The sequence below is a fragment of the Crocodylus porosus genome, unplaced genomic scaffold (assembly GCF_001723895.1).
Source record: "Crocodylus porosus isolate Cpor-Errol unplaced genomic scaffold, CroPor_comp1, whole genome shotgun sequence".
In the NCBI taxonomy this organism is placed as follows: domain Eukaryota; kingdom Metazoa; phylum Chordata; order Crocodylia; family Crocodylidae; genus Crocodylus; species Crocodylus porosus.
In genome coordinates this window covers 30,013,895-30,026,164 of record NW_017728948.1, presented here as the reverse complement: position 1 = coordinate 30,026,164, position 12,270 = coordinate 30,013,895, and positions in this window count along the sequence as shown.

Here is a 12,270-nt window from a genome sequence, read left to right as displayed (position 1 = left end):
TTAGATACTACCACAGTCACAAAAGGGATACAAAGCAGGTACACTACAGCACTTCAGCAATGCCTGTTTTCAGTCTGTAGTTTTTCATTTTTCCATACAATAAATGAGTACAGTTCCCTACTGTGACACTCTCAGTTATAAATGCCTCCATTGTAGATGGTGCTGTGGAGAGAACCAGCACTTATAATGCAGGGGTGAAAGGCAAGAGAACCTCTCTCCTAATTAGGCTCTTGAGTTTGGAAAAATCTCTCCTTACTGTTGGAGGAAATACTTCAGACTGAATGTCAGGACAAGAGAGAAAAGACAAGAAAGGGAGACTGAAGGAATCCAAGGTAGTGTCTAATTTATAACATTTTTGAATAAACCTTTTTATGATCCTTTGTATTCAGGCTGTGTGTACTGGATTGAAACTCAGTTGGCACTCATGTCTTCTTCATTTGCAAGGATTTTAGGAATCTGTGTCTACCCTCAACCTCTGCTTTTAAAATGAACTTAGGCTTTCTTCAGTCTTTTCTAAGGACAGTGGACCAAATTCATTCTTGGCACAATTTCATTTACGTCACTGGCCTTGTATTAGGGATAAATTTTGGCCCACTATCTCTATTATAATAAAGGAATAACTGAACAGAAAGGGGGGAAGTATTTTAAAAGGAGGAGATAGATTGGCAACATCATAAAAAGAATAAAATGGGTTAGAGAATAGGAAGCAAGGAGGAAATATTGCAGATATTACAGATACTGCGTGAGAAAACTGCAGAGCAATTACCCCAGTGTCCTTTGGCATAGGAAAATAGTCCCCCTAGCTTTCATGTGTAGCACTCTGGCACAAAAGCTAGCTTAGTCCAACTAATAAATATTAAAGGAGAGCTAGAGCTCCCCCTCTCTTCCATGGAATGACATAAAAATAACAGAGCTAATGCATCTGCAATGAAGCATCTTCTCTTGCTAATTACTCTTTTGTCTGCTTACAAATCATATTGTTAATACTTTGTGGATTTCTTTTTTCCTTCTTACTTACACTGAATCATGATGTATTCCAGTGGAACCATTACACTCTTATGGATAACGCAGTCCATCTCCCTGTCACTGTAGAACTGTCCCATCCGGAGCATTTTCTACAGTATTGCCTAGTTTGAGGCATCAAATATTCACTCTTCTACCACAACCAGCTCTTCTATAAAATCCTCGCTACTTAGCTGAACCATTTCTGAAGTATCATTGCCTCTCATTGGATCAATAACTATTTGATAAAGAACAGGTTTCTCTAGCTCATCCAAGAGTATCTCTGTCCTATTATTGGCAGTGTTTGTTATGTTGTCTTTATATGGACAGTAAATATCTCCTAATTACACAATTTTCTCAGTTACTAACTGCTCCCATAATCTTATAAAGGTCTCCATCTATATGCAATTCCTTACCAAACTCTCTATGGGGCCATTTTTACTGTCCCTTCCCAAGTGGATGTCATAAACAGATTTTGCTTTGTCTATCCATAGTTATAGTTATTAGGGTCAGAAGGGGCCTATTAGATCATCGATTCCGACCCTCTGCCCAGGGCAGGAAAGAGCACTGGGGTCAGATGACCCCAGCCAGGTGTCTGTCCAATCTCCTTTTGAATATTTCCAAAGAAGGGGGCAACACCACCTCCCTTGGAAGCCTATTTCATATTTTGGCAACCCTCACTGTAAAGAACTCTTTCCTCATGGCCAGCCTGAATTTGTTCTCTCTTAACTTGTGTCCATTGTTTCTAGTTACCCCAACTGTCACCCTGGTAAACATCGTATCCCACACTTCCTGCTGACCCCCCCGATGAGTTCGTAGGTGGCTACAAAATCACCTCTCAGCCTCCTCTTGTGGAGGTTAAAGAGGTTCAGGTCTCCCAATCGGTCCACATAGGGTTTTTTCTGTGGGTCTTTAACCAGATGGGTGGCCCTCCTCTGAACCCTTTCCAGGTTATCCACATCCCTCCTGAAGTGCGGCAACCACAACTGGACACAGTACTCCAGCTGTGGTCTGACCAATGCTGCACAGAAGAGAAGTATTACCTCCCTAGATCTGTTTGTAATGCACCTACTTATACAAGAAAGAGTGCAGTTAGCTTTACTTATTACCTCATCACATTGGTGACTCATGTTCATTTTGGAGTCGATTATGATGCCGAGGTCCCTTTCTGCAGTTGTGCTGCTTAGAGTGGTGCCTCCCAGGCTGTAGGAGTGCTGATGAGTCTTCCCCCCCAGGTGCAACACATGACACTTACCCTTGTTAAACTGCATCCTAGTCTGTTCCTCCCACCTTCCCAGCCTGTCCAATTCTGCTTGGATTTGCTCCCTGCCCTCTAGTGTGTTTTACCTCCTCCCATAGTTTTGTGTCATCAGCAAACTTGGACAGGGTGCTTACCACTCCCTCATCCAAGTCACTGATGAAAATATTGAATAGTACTGGTCCCAGGACTGGTCCCCTTGGGGGACTCTGCTGCCTACGTTTCTCCAGGTAGAAACGGACTCATCAACCACCACTCTCGGGGTGTGTCCCATAAGCCAATTTTCCACCCACCGGACTGTGTAAAAATCTACATTGCAGTTTTTTAGTTTATTTATAAGAATTGGGTGTGATACTGTGTCAAAGGCCTTTTTAAAGTCTAGGTAAACAACATCTACCTCTGTTCCCTCATCCAAGTATTTTGTGGCCCAGTTGTAAAATGAAACTAGGTTGGTCAGACAGGATTTTCCTGTTATGAAGCCATGCTGATTGCCCCTTAGCATTACTTTACCTGCTGGCCCCCCACAAATGTGATCTTTATTTTCTCAAAGGTCTTGCCAAGAACAGAGGTGAGGCTAACTGGCCTATAGTTACCTGGTTCCTCCTTCCTCCCCTTCTTGAAAATAGGGACCACATTGGCCCTTTTTCAATCTTCTGGGACTTGTTCTGAGCACTGCGAGTACTCGAACAGTTGTGCCAAAAGGTCTGCTATAACTCCAGCTAATTCCCTAAGTACCCTAGGGTGAAGATCATCAGGGCCTGTTGACTTAAATACATTCAGCCCCTCCAGATGCCCCCTTATTGGGTCTGCATGAACAGCTGGTGGGTTGGTATCTATCCTGGGCTTGCCTAAAGTCCTAATGGGATATATATTCGTATTCGTGTTCAGGAACATGGATGCAAAAAATTCATTTAGACTCTCTGCTTTAGCCATCCTATATGTTACCAGTTGTCCTTGTACATCCTGAAGTGGTCCTAAGTCCTGCACTTTCTTTTTTCTGCCTATGTACTTAAAAAATGACTTTTTGTTATCCTTGACTTTTGTTGCCAGCTTAAGCTCCATCTCCGCTTTGGCTCTCCTCACTGTTTCCCTGCAGGCTTGATCCAAGCAGGTGAACTTCTCCTTGGTGACTGTCCCCTTCTTCCACAGCCTATAGATCTTTTTTTTTCCTTACCAAGCTCTCCTGGATTTCCCTGCTCAGCCAAGAGGGTTTCTTTGCTTTTTTGCCCCACTTTATGTGGACTGGGATAGTCTCTTTTTTTATGCCTGCAGGATTAGTCCCTTGAGACACACCCACACTTCCTGGACTCCCACCTCTGTGAGGCTATTACCAGGCAGGCCCTCCCTAACTAATTTCCTGAGTTTACCAAAGTTGGCCTTCCTGAAGTCCAGCACTTCTGCCCTACTAGTTATCTTCCCCACCTTTTACCAGATAGTGAACCCTATCAATAGGTGGTCACTACCCCCTAAGTTACCTTGTACCTGCATATCCCCCACCAAGTCATCTCCTGTGGCCAGAACCAAGTCTAGCAAGGCATTACCCCTGGTAGAGATGTGTACCCCTATGATAGGTGAAGGTCCTCTAAGGAGGTTAAAAACTTACATGAATGGGCAGAACTGGCTGCCTGCTTTAAGTCCCCCATGACAACCAGGTCCTATGAGCACACTGCCTCTGAGAGCTGCCTCGGGAATTCTAAGTCTAACTCATCCCTGTGGTGTGGGGGTCTGTAACAGACCCCTACTATTAGGTCTCTTTCCCCCTGACCCCCCCTGAAATCTGACCCATAATACCTCAATTTGCCCTTCTTGTCCCAACTTGACTACGGAAGATGTATATTCTTCCTTAACATAGAGAGCAACTCCCCACTTCTTTCCCCACTCTGTCCTGTCTGTACAGCCTGTAGCCCTCAATGCCCATTGCCTGGTCATGGATAGGATCCCACCAGGCTTCTGTTGGCCCAATCAGATTGAATTCTTTATTTGCAGGCAGGAGTGCAAGTTCATCCTGCTTGTTCCCTCATTTTTATTTCTTTATAATGCTCATTTATACAAAATTACACCCCAATTTCTGTCTTTTCTAAATGGCTTATACCCTTCAGTTCCCAAATTCCAGTCATGACTAATATTCTACCACATCAGGAGTTTTAATTGCTCCATTTTATTGTAGAGGTTTTCAACAGTGTACAAATGTCAGTTGTTTCTGTCTAGTTATACCAACACTGGATCCACACTTCAGGGGCTCCTTCTGGGCCAGATCCACTGAGCCAGCAGCAACCGTGGTGGATCTGAGGCTAGGTGACAGTGTGGAGCAGTATTCAGGTGGCAGCATGAGTCATGGACACATGGTGGTAAAGTCCCACATTTGGGAGGTAGCATGGGTCTGTGGGGCTGCTGCCAATGGTCATGTCAGTCTGGACCCGGTACCAAAATCCTGTGGCAGTCCTTGCCCCTTGATATCCAGTAGTTTGCCAAACTACAGGCAGGCTGGATAGAATGGTTCCATGGGTTAAATCCAGTCCATGGCCTATATGTTTGACACTCCTGGCCTACAGGATGCGAGACTGTCCCAGAAAGCAATGACTGTTCAGAAAGATCTCACTAGATTGGAAAGTTGGGCTATAGCTAAGAGGATAAATGCATTCAGTGCGGATAAATGCAAGATGCTACACCTCAGGAGGAACAATCAAAAACACAAATACAGAATGGAAGATAACTGGCTGGATAGCAGCTCTATGGAAAAGGACTTGGGAGTCCTGCCTAATAGACCGCAGGCACAATATGAGTCTGCAGTGTGATGCAGCTACTAAAAATGTAAATGAAGTTTTGGGATGCATCAATAGAAGCACTGGGTACCTATACACATGCTCTGACATGTTCTAATTAGAATGCCCCAGCATGCTGCAGCATCAAGTGACCATCACTTGATCGAATTCACCATCCAGCATAGGGTGGGAAAGCTAACTAGTACAGCAGAAGTGCTAGACTTCAGAAGGGCTAACTTCACTGTGCTCAGGAGATTAGTTAGTGAGGCACTGAAAAATAGGAGCATTGGTGAGATGAGAGTCCAGGAAGGGTGGTCATTCCTAAAGGGAGCAATCCTACAGGCACAGATGGAGACAATCCCATTGCACAGGAAAGGGGGCAAAGGGGCCAAGAAACCCTCCTGGCTGAACAGGGAAATCCAGGAAAGCCTAGGAGAAAAAAAAAGAGACATATAGGCTGTGGAAACAGGGGGTAGCTGCAAAGGCAGAGTACACCTACTTGGCCCATACTTGCAGACATGCAGTCAGAAAGGCCAAAGCAGAAATGGAATTTAAGCTGGCAACAAAAATTAAAGGCTGCAAAAAGTCCTTCTTCAGGTATATGGGGAGTAAAAAGAAGGCACAGGGTAGCATAGGACCCCTACAGGATAAACTAGGGCAATTAGTGACAGATAGGGGGAACAAGGCTGAGCCCTTCAATGAGTTTTTTGCCTCTGTATTCCTGAATGTGAATCAGGACAAATCTCCCAATTGGATCATATACAGGCACAAAAGGGAAACCAGCCCACCAACTGTTAGCACTGACCTAGTGAAGGGACACTTGGAAGGACTGGACGTGTTTAAGTCAGCAGGCCTGGATGAACACCCAAAGGTGCTAATTGTATTGGCTAGTGTCATAACAGAGCCACTAGCATGGCTGTTAAAGCACTCTTGGTACTCAGGTCAGGTTCCAGAGGACTGGAAAAGGGCCAATGTGGTCCCTATTTTCAAGAAGGAGAGGAAGGAGGATCTGGGTAACTACATAGATTAGTTTCACCTCTATCCTCAGGAAAACCTTTGAAAAAATTATTAAGGATCGCATTTTTGGGAGTCCAGAGAGAAAAGCAATGCTGAAGGGCAACCAGCACAGATTCATAGCAGGTAGATCTTTCCTGACTAACCTTGTTTGTTTTTATGAGCAGGCCACAAAATGTTTAGATACAGGAATCGAGGTAGATGCTATCTACTTGGATTTTAAAAAAGCCTTTGATATGGTATCTCATCCTATTCTCACTGATAAACTGAGAGGCTGTGATGTAGATGATTGCTGGGTGGCAAATTGGCAAACATGGTCAGGTGGGGTCGCACCCAGAGAGTGGTGGTGGATGGGTCGGTATTGACCTGGAAAGATGTGGGCAGTGGAGTCCCACAGGGCTCCGTTCTTGGACTGGTGCTGTTCAATATCTTCATCAGTGACTTGGATGAGGGTGTGGAGAACACTCTGTCCAAATTCACTGATGATACCAAATTGTGGGGTAAAGTTAACACACCATAGGGTAGGGAATGAGTCCAGGCAGATCTGGACAGGTTGGAAATGTTGACAGAACAGAATATGATGCAGTTCTACAAGGACAAATGCAATGTGCTACACCTAGGGAGAAGGAATCATGCTGGGGGATGACCTTCTCAGAAGCACTGCAGTAGAAAGGGACCTTGGAGTCATTGTTGATACCAAGATGAACATGAGTCGTCAATGTGATAAAGCAATCAGTAAAGCTAACCGCACTGTATTAGCAGGTGCATGACAAACGGGACCAGTGAGGTGATACTTCCCCTCTATGCAGCATTGGTCAGGTCACAGTTGTTGTACAGCATCCAGTTTTGGGCACTGCACTTCAAGAGGGATGTGGACAACCTCGAAGGTTCAGAGGAGGTCCATTTGTATGGTTAGGGGCCTGCAGGCAAAGCCCTACGAGGAGAGGTTGAGGGCCCTGGATCTCTCCAGCCTCCTCAAGAGAAGGCTGCCTACAAATCTTGTGGCTGCCTACAGATTCATTGCGAGGGGAGCGGGGGAGAGCAGCAAGGAAAAGGAGAGGCTCTGTTTACCAGGGTACCCCTAGGAACAACAGCCACAAACTGACAGAGAACAGATTTAGGTTAGACATCAGGAAGAACTTCTTTATGGTGAGAGTTGCCAGAATCTGGAATGGGCTTCCAAGGGAGGTGGTGCTTCCCCTACCTTGGGGGTCTTTAGGAGGAGGCTAGACATGCACATGGCTGAGGTCATCTGACCCCAGCACTCTTTCCTGCCTAGGGTAGGGGGTCAGACTCGATGATCTGCTGAGGTCCCTTCCAACTCAAACATCTGTGAATCTATGAATCAGGTGCATTCAACATCTTGCATTTCAAAATAGTGGTGAAAGTACTTTAACTAAAACTCATTGAATGACCTTTAGTTAAAGTGCCCCTGTGGCCATTCTGAAATGTAGGATACTAAATACACATGACATTTCAGCATTTTAATTAGAGCCCATGTATGAACACCTATTAGGTACAAGACACAGGAGGCGATAGTGCCTCTCTACTTGTCACTGGTTAGGACTCATCTTGAGTACCGTGTGCAGTTCTGAGCTCCACATTTTAAAAAGGACATAGAGAAGTTACAGAGGGTCCAAAGGCAGGCAAAAAAGATGATAAAGGGCTTCGAAGGCTAATCATATCAGGAGAGGCTGAAGGAGCTAGGCATGTTCAGCTTGTGGAAAAGGCATTTAAGAGGGTACATAATAGCAGTCTTTAAATACTTGAATGGCTGCCATAAAAAAGAGGGAAACACCTTTTCTTTCTTCCTGAAGAGAGAAGAATGCAGAAAAATGACTGGAAGCTGCAGCAAAGTAAGTTTAGATTGATTATCTAGAAAAACTTCTTCACTGTTAGAACTGTGAGGCAGTAAGCTACATTGCCTAGGGAAGTTGTGGGCTCACCATCACTGGAGGTATTCACAAAGAGGTGGGTTGGGGATGATATAGGCTTAGCTATGCCTATATTCTACAAGGGATATTTCCCCTGCTTCGGAGTTTTGCTGGTTGTCTCCACCCCCACTCTTCTACTGTATATGTCAGGGTTTTTTAAATCCTTGCCAGAGGCATAGGTATTGGCTACAGCCAAGGCTGGGGATTTTGACAGGGGTGTGCCACTGCTCCTTCTGGGACCAAAGCCAGTTTCCTGGCAAAAGGGTCTTGCCCCTCCCCTCAGGGGACCAATCACCATATTAGGGGTCAGATTGGAACAGACTGGGTGCATCTACATATGTGCTTTACTGCAGAGTGGACTTATTAGCACCACAGTAAAACCTCACTGTTTACACATGCACCAGTATTAGGATGCAGTAAACTAATTAACTCTACCATAAGATAGTACTGTCAGGAACAGTACTATCTTACAATGGGGTTATTTACTATGCTGAAACACACATATAGTCAGTGACCAGACAGATGCCAGATTCCTACCTGCCATCTAGGCATACAACTCCACAGGCTTAGCACCCTCATGTTCTAGCCAGACCCTCCACTGCCCAATGCTGCCACCCAGAGCCCAGAACTGTCCCCCCTCACCCCCTGCTCCCTACCAAGCCAACTCTGCTCTGCTTTAGCTCAAATTGCTATTGTCCTGGGTGCATATATAGACATTGCACCTGGGAGCAGTTTACTCCAGCTCAAACAGCTTGAGAGTTTATTGCTTTGGTTTAATTTCACATGTAAATGCACCCAATGTGGGGTTTTTTGTCTTCCTCTGTATTCAGGGGGATGGGGGGACATGGTCATCTACCCAGGACTTCTTGAGCATACGTTATCAACATTTTATAGAAGCGGGACATTGGCTTCCATGGTTCTCCTGCTTCACCTGTGACAGGTTAGGGTTTTATGTCTATGTTGTGTCAGGATTGAGGGTAGTTTTATGTAGAGTTTAGGTTATGGTTGTATGGGATGGTTTGAATAGGGATCATCTTGCTTCAGGCAGGAGGTTGGCCTAGATGACCTCTGGAGGTCCCTTTCAGCCCTACTTCTCTATGATTCTATGATTCAGGGAAGGACTTTGAGTCATCACAGATAGTCACCTCAACATAAACTGACAGTTGGAAAAGATTTAATGCAATCCCTATGGGTGCGTCTACATATGCACTTTACTGCACTATAGACTAATTTACTATACAATAAAGTGTTACCACCTATATGTGTGTAGCAATTAGACCAGTGTGGACTAATTTACTGTGCTGTTGGATAGTCCAGTCAGCTACAAATACTATACAATGGGGCAGTAAATGACTGCGCTTAAACACATATGTAGATGGTGATAGGGCATGAACAGCCTCTGCACTGAAGTACATTCATGCACAAGCCAGCCCCTCCACAGCACATGAAGCACAAGGACCCCTGCCAACCCAGGATGCTCCCACTGGGTTCCATGTGCTGCACACAAACATGCATTTGAGCCTGTGCCTGGAAGCAAAAAAACTCTGGCATAATAAGACAGAAAGAGTTCAAAAGGAGCTAGAAAGCAAGACTTAAAATTTGAGGTCACGGAAATTTAATTTGTTCCACTTATTGAAGAGATCAATATATACTTACACATGGAAAATTCATGTTATGATTGGGAGGCCTTTCACTTTGCTGGCTCCACTGGTGGTATGTTTGGGCATGTCTTCACATGAATTTATGCACACCTAAATTTAATGCACCTTAGCCCAAGGTTCATTAAGGTAATTTAGGTGTGTTTCTACATGTGCACACCTTAAGGCACTTTAACGTAGCTTGCTGGGTTAACACATTTGCAGTGTGGACTGGGCAGCCCCCCACATGCACAGGCATGTTGTGGGCAGGTGCTGCACTAGGAAAGTGGCCAGGGGCAGTGTGAACAATGAGCACATTCCTGGCCAGGGAGCACAGAAAAAGGCATGGGGTGCACCCAGGGGTTGCAGGGTCAGTCAGCAGCATGTGCAGGGCTGGTGCTGCTGGACCACAGCCAGAGGCAGCTCAGCTCCAAGTGAGCGGAGAGCATACCCAAGCCCCCAGGCCATGCACATGTGCCAGGGTTAGTGGCACATCTAGCTCTGACAGCTAAAGCCACATGCACATGGACTTGGACCTGATCATTAGCAGTGGGTGTACCTACATGTGCACTTTACTGTGTGTAGTTGACTAATTAGATCCACAATAAAGTGTCACCATTTACACGTGAGCCAATATTAGGACACAGTAAATTAATTACCTCTGCCGAATACTATCCTACAATATCATGAAGTGCACCAAAACACACATGTAGATGATGACGAGGGCTGGCTAATGTACAAGGGTGCTACAGTGCAGGGGCAGCCTGTTAACTAGCCCTGCACTGTAGGACCCTCAAGCCCCAGCCAGCCCCTCTCCTGGCTGACGCCACCTCCCAGAGACCAGGGCTGCCCCCTCAAATCCCCTTCCAGCCCAGGGATGCTCCACCCCAACTTGAATTGCTGTGAACCCAGGCACATGTGAAGACACTGCACCAGGAAACACCTGACTCTGGAGAGAACTGCACTAAAGTTTCTTCAGAGGTACTAACTACATGTGCAGATGTGTCTAGCATATAGATATTTGATCCTGCACTTCTGAGCATCAAAGATGCAAAAGTAAGAGTGATGATTCTGAGAGAACCTAAACAAAACTTCTATTCACTAGGCCTGAAAGAAGGTGTGACAAAACAGAAAGACAAATGAGAAAATATGTCATGGAGCTATTCACGTCAGTCCAAATTGGAAATATTTAGAAAAAAAATATTATCTGTTCCTAGACTCATTCACAATAAGTTACTGTCCTTCAAAAATAAAATAGGAAGGTGTACCCAGGGCCCTTCAGACCTAATTCATCCCTATTCTAATGCCACCATCACCAGACTTGAGGTGATGAAACTGAGAATAAATTTCATGGAATGTCAGAGCTGAACTTTGCCTTTTAGTCTAGAATAAAATGACCTCCCTTGGAAACAGAGACTTTTTATATATATCTCTCCCCCAGAACAGATATAGTCCTTAATATAAGTATAGGTCTTAAGAGCAAAATGTAACTATTAAACTATTGGTATTTCACAAATGTATATTTCTACACTAGTCTTAATGGCATGATTAGCAGAACTAGGGCTATTAATAGTTCGTTGTCTTATTTCACTTTTATCTTTTAGTAGTTCACCTTTAATTAATCTTTATGGAACCAAATCCAAAACAGCACCAAAAATAAAACTGACTGATTTTTTTTTTTTTTATTAAGGCTTCACTTATAAATATCATGTGTCTAATTACAACCCATGAGTTCACATTTTGTTTTATCCTTTTCTTGCTTTGTTTTTTTATATATAAGTGTTTAAACAAATTCCCATTAAAGCAAAATTATAGTGGTGCTCTCTCTGATGAACAAAATTGTATCTAGCCTTGAAAACTGAAAACAAACATTCTCTTTTTTCTGTCTGCAATTTCTTTTTCACTTCTCTTTTATCACTTGGATACTGCCACTCACTGAATTGCTTAGTATTTAAGAAAATTGCTGCTTTTGTTTAGTTCAGTACTGCAAACTACTGTGCAATTATAAGGAATAATCAGCTGCCCCCATGAATGTTTCTTATTTGTAAATTTCCATTGTTTAATAAATATTTGTTAAAGCCAAAGCAAATTCAAGATGATTTTCCCTACATCACTTAAAGTGTTCATAGTATACTTCATAACTTTTCTTTGATTCTATCAATCCTATGCTTCTTAGACTGTAAACAGATGTCCCATTTCTTCTGTAAGAAATCCTTTTATTCTGGGGTCCTACAAATGTACAAGTCTATTGTCCCACTTTAAGTACCTGTGAAGTATGTGAAATAAAGTGTGCTAACAATTATTCCCTGGCAATCACTGTGTGCAATGCATCTCTAAGTTAATTAAGGGACATTCCAGGGACAGCCTGTCAGGCTGAAGGGATCAATAGGCATCAGTACTTACACATGGAAAAGTTATCTTATGATGGGGAAGCTCTCAATAGCCACCAACTGGCAAAGGAGAAGCAATGGAACTTGAAAAGGATACATGTGTAAATGGCTGTGTTACTCCTGTTTTGGTGCAGGTCAAAACTCAGAACATTTAGGATTACCTCAAATAAGACGTCGGCAGATAGAAGTAACAATATTTGCCTGATCTGACCAGGGAAAGCAGTTTATAGCTGTGTTTGCACAGCTGCAAACACCTTCAATAATGGCTCATCA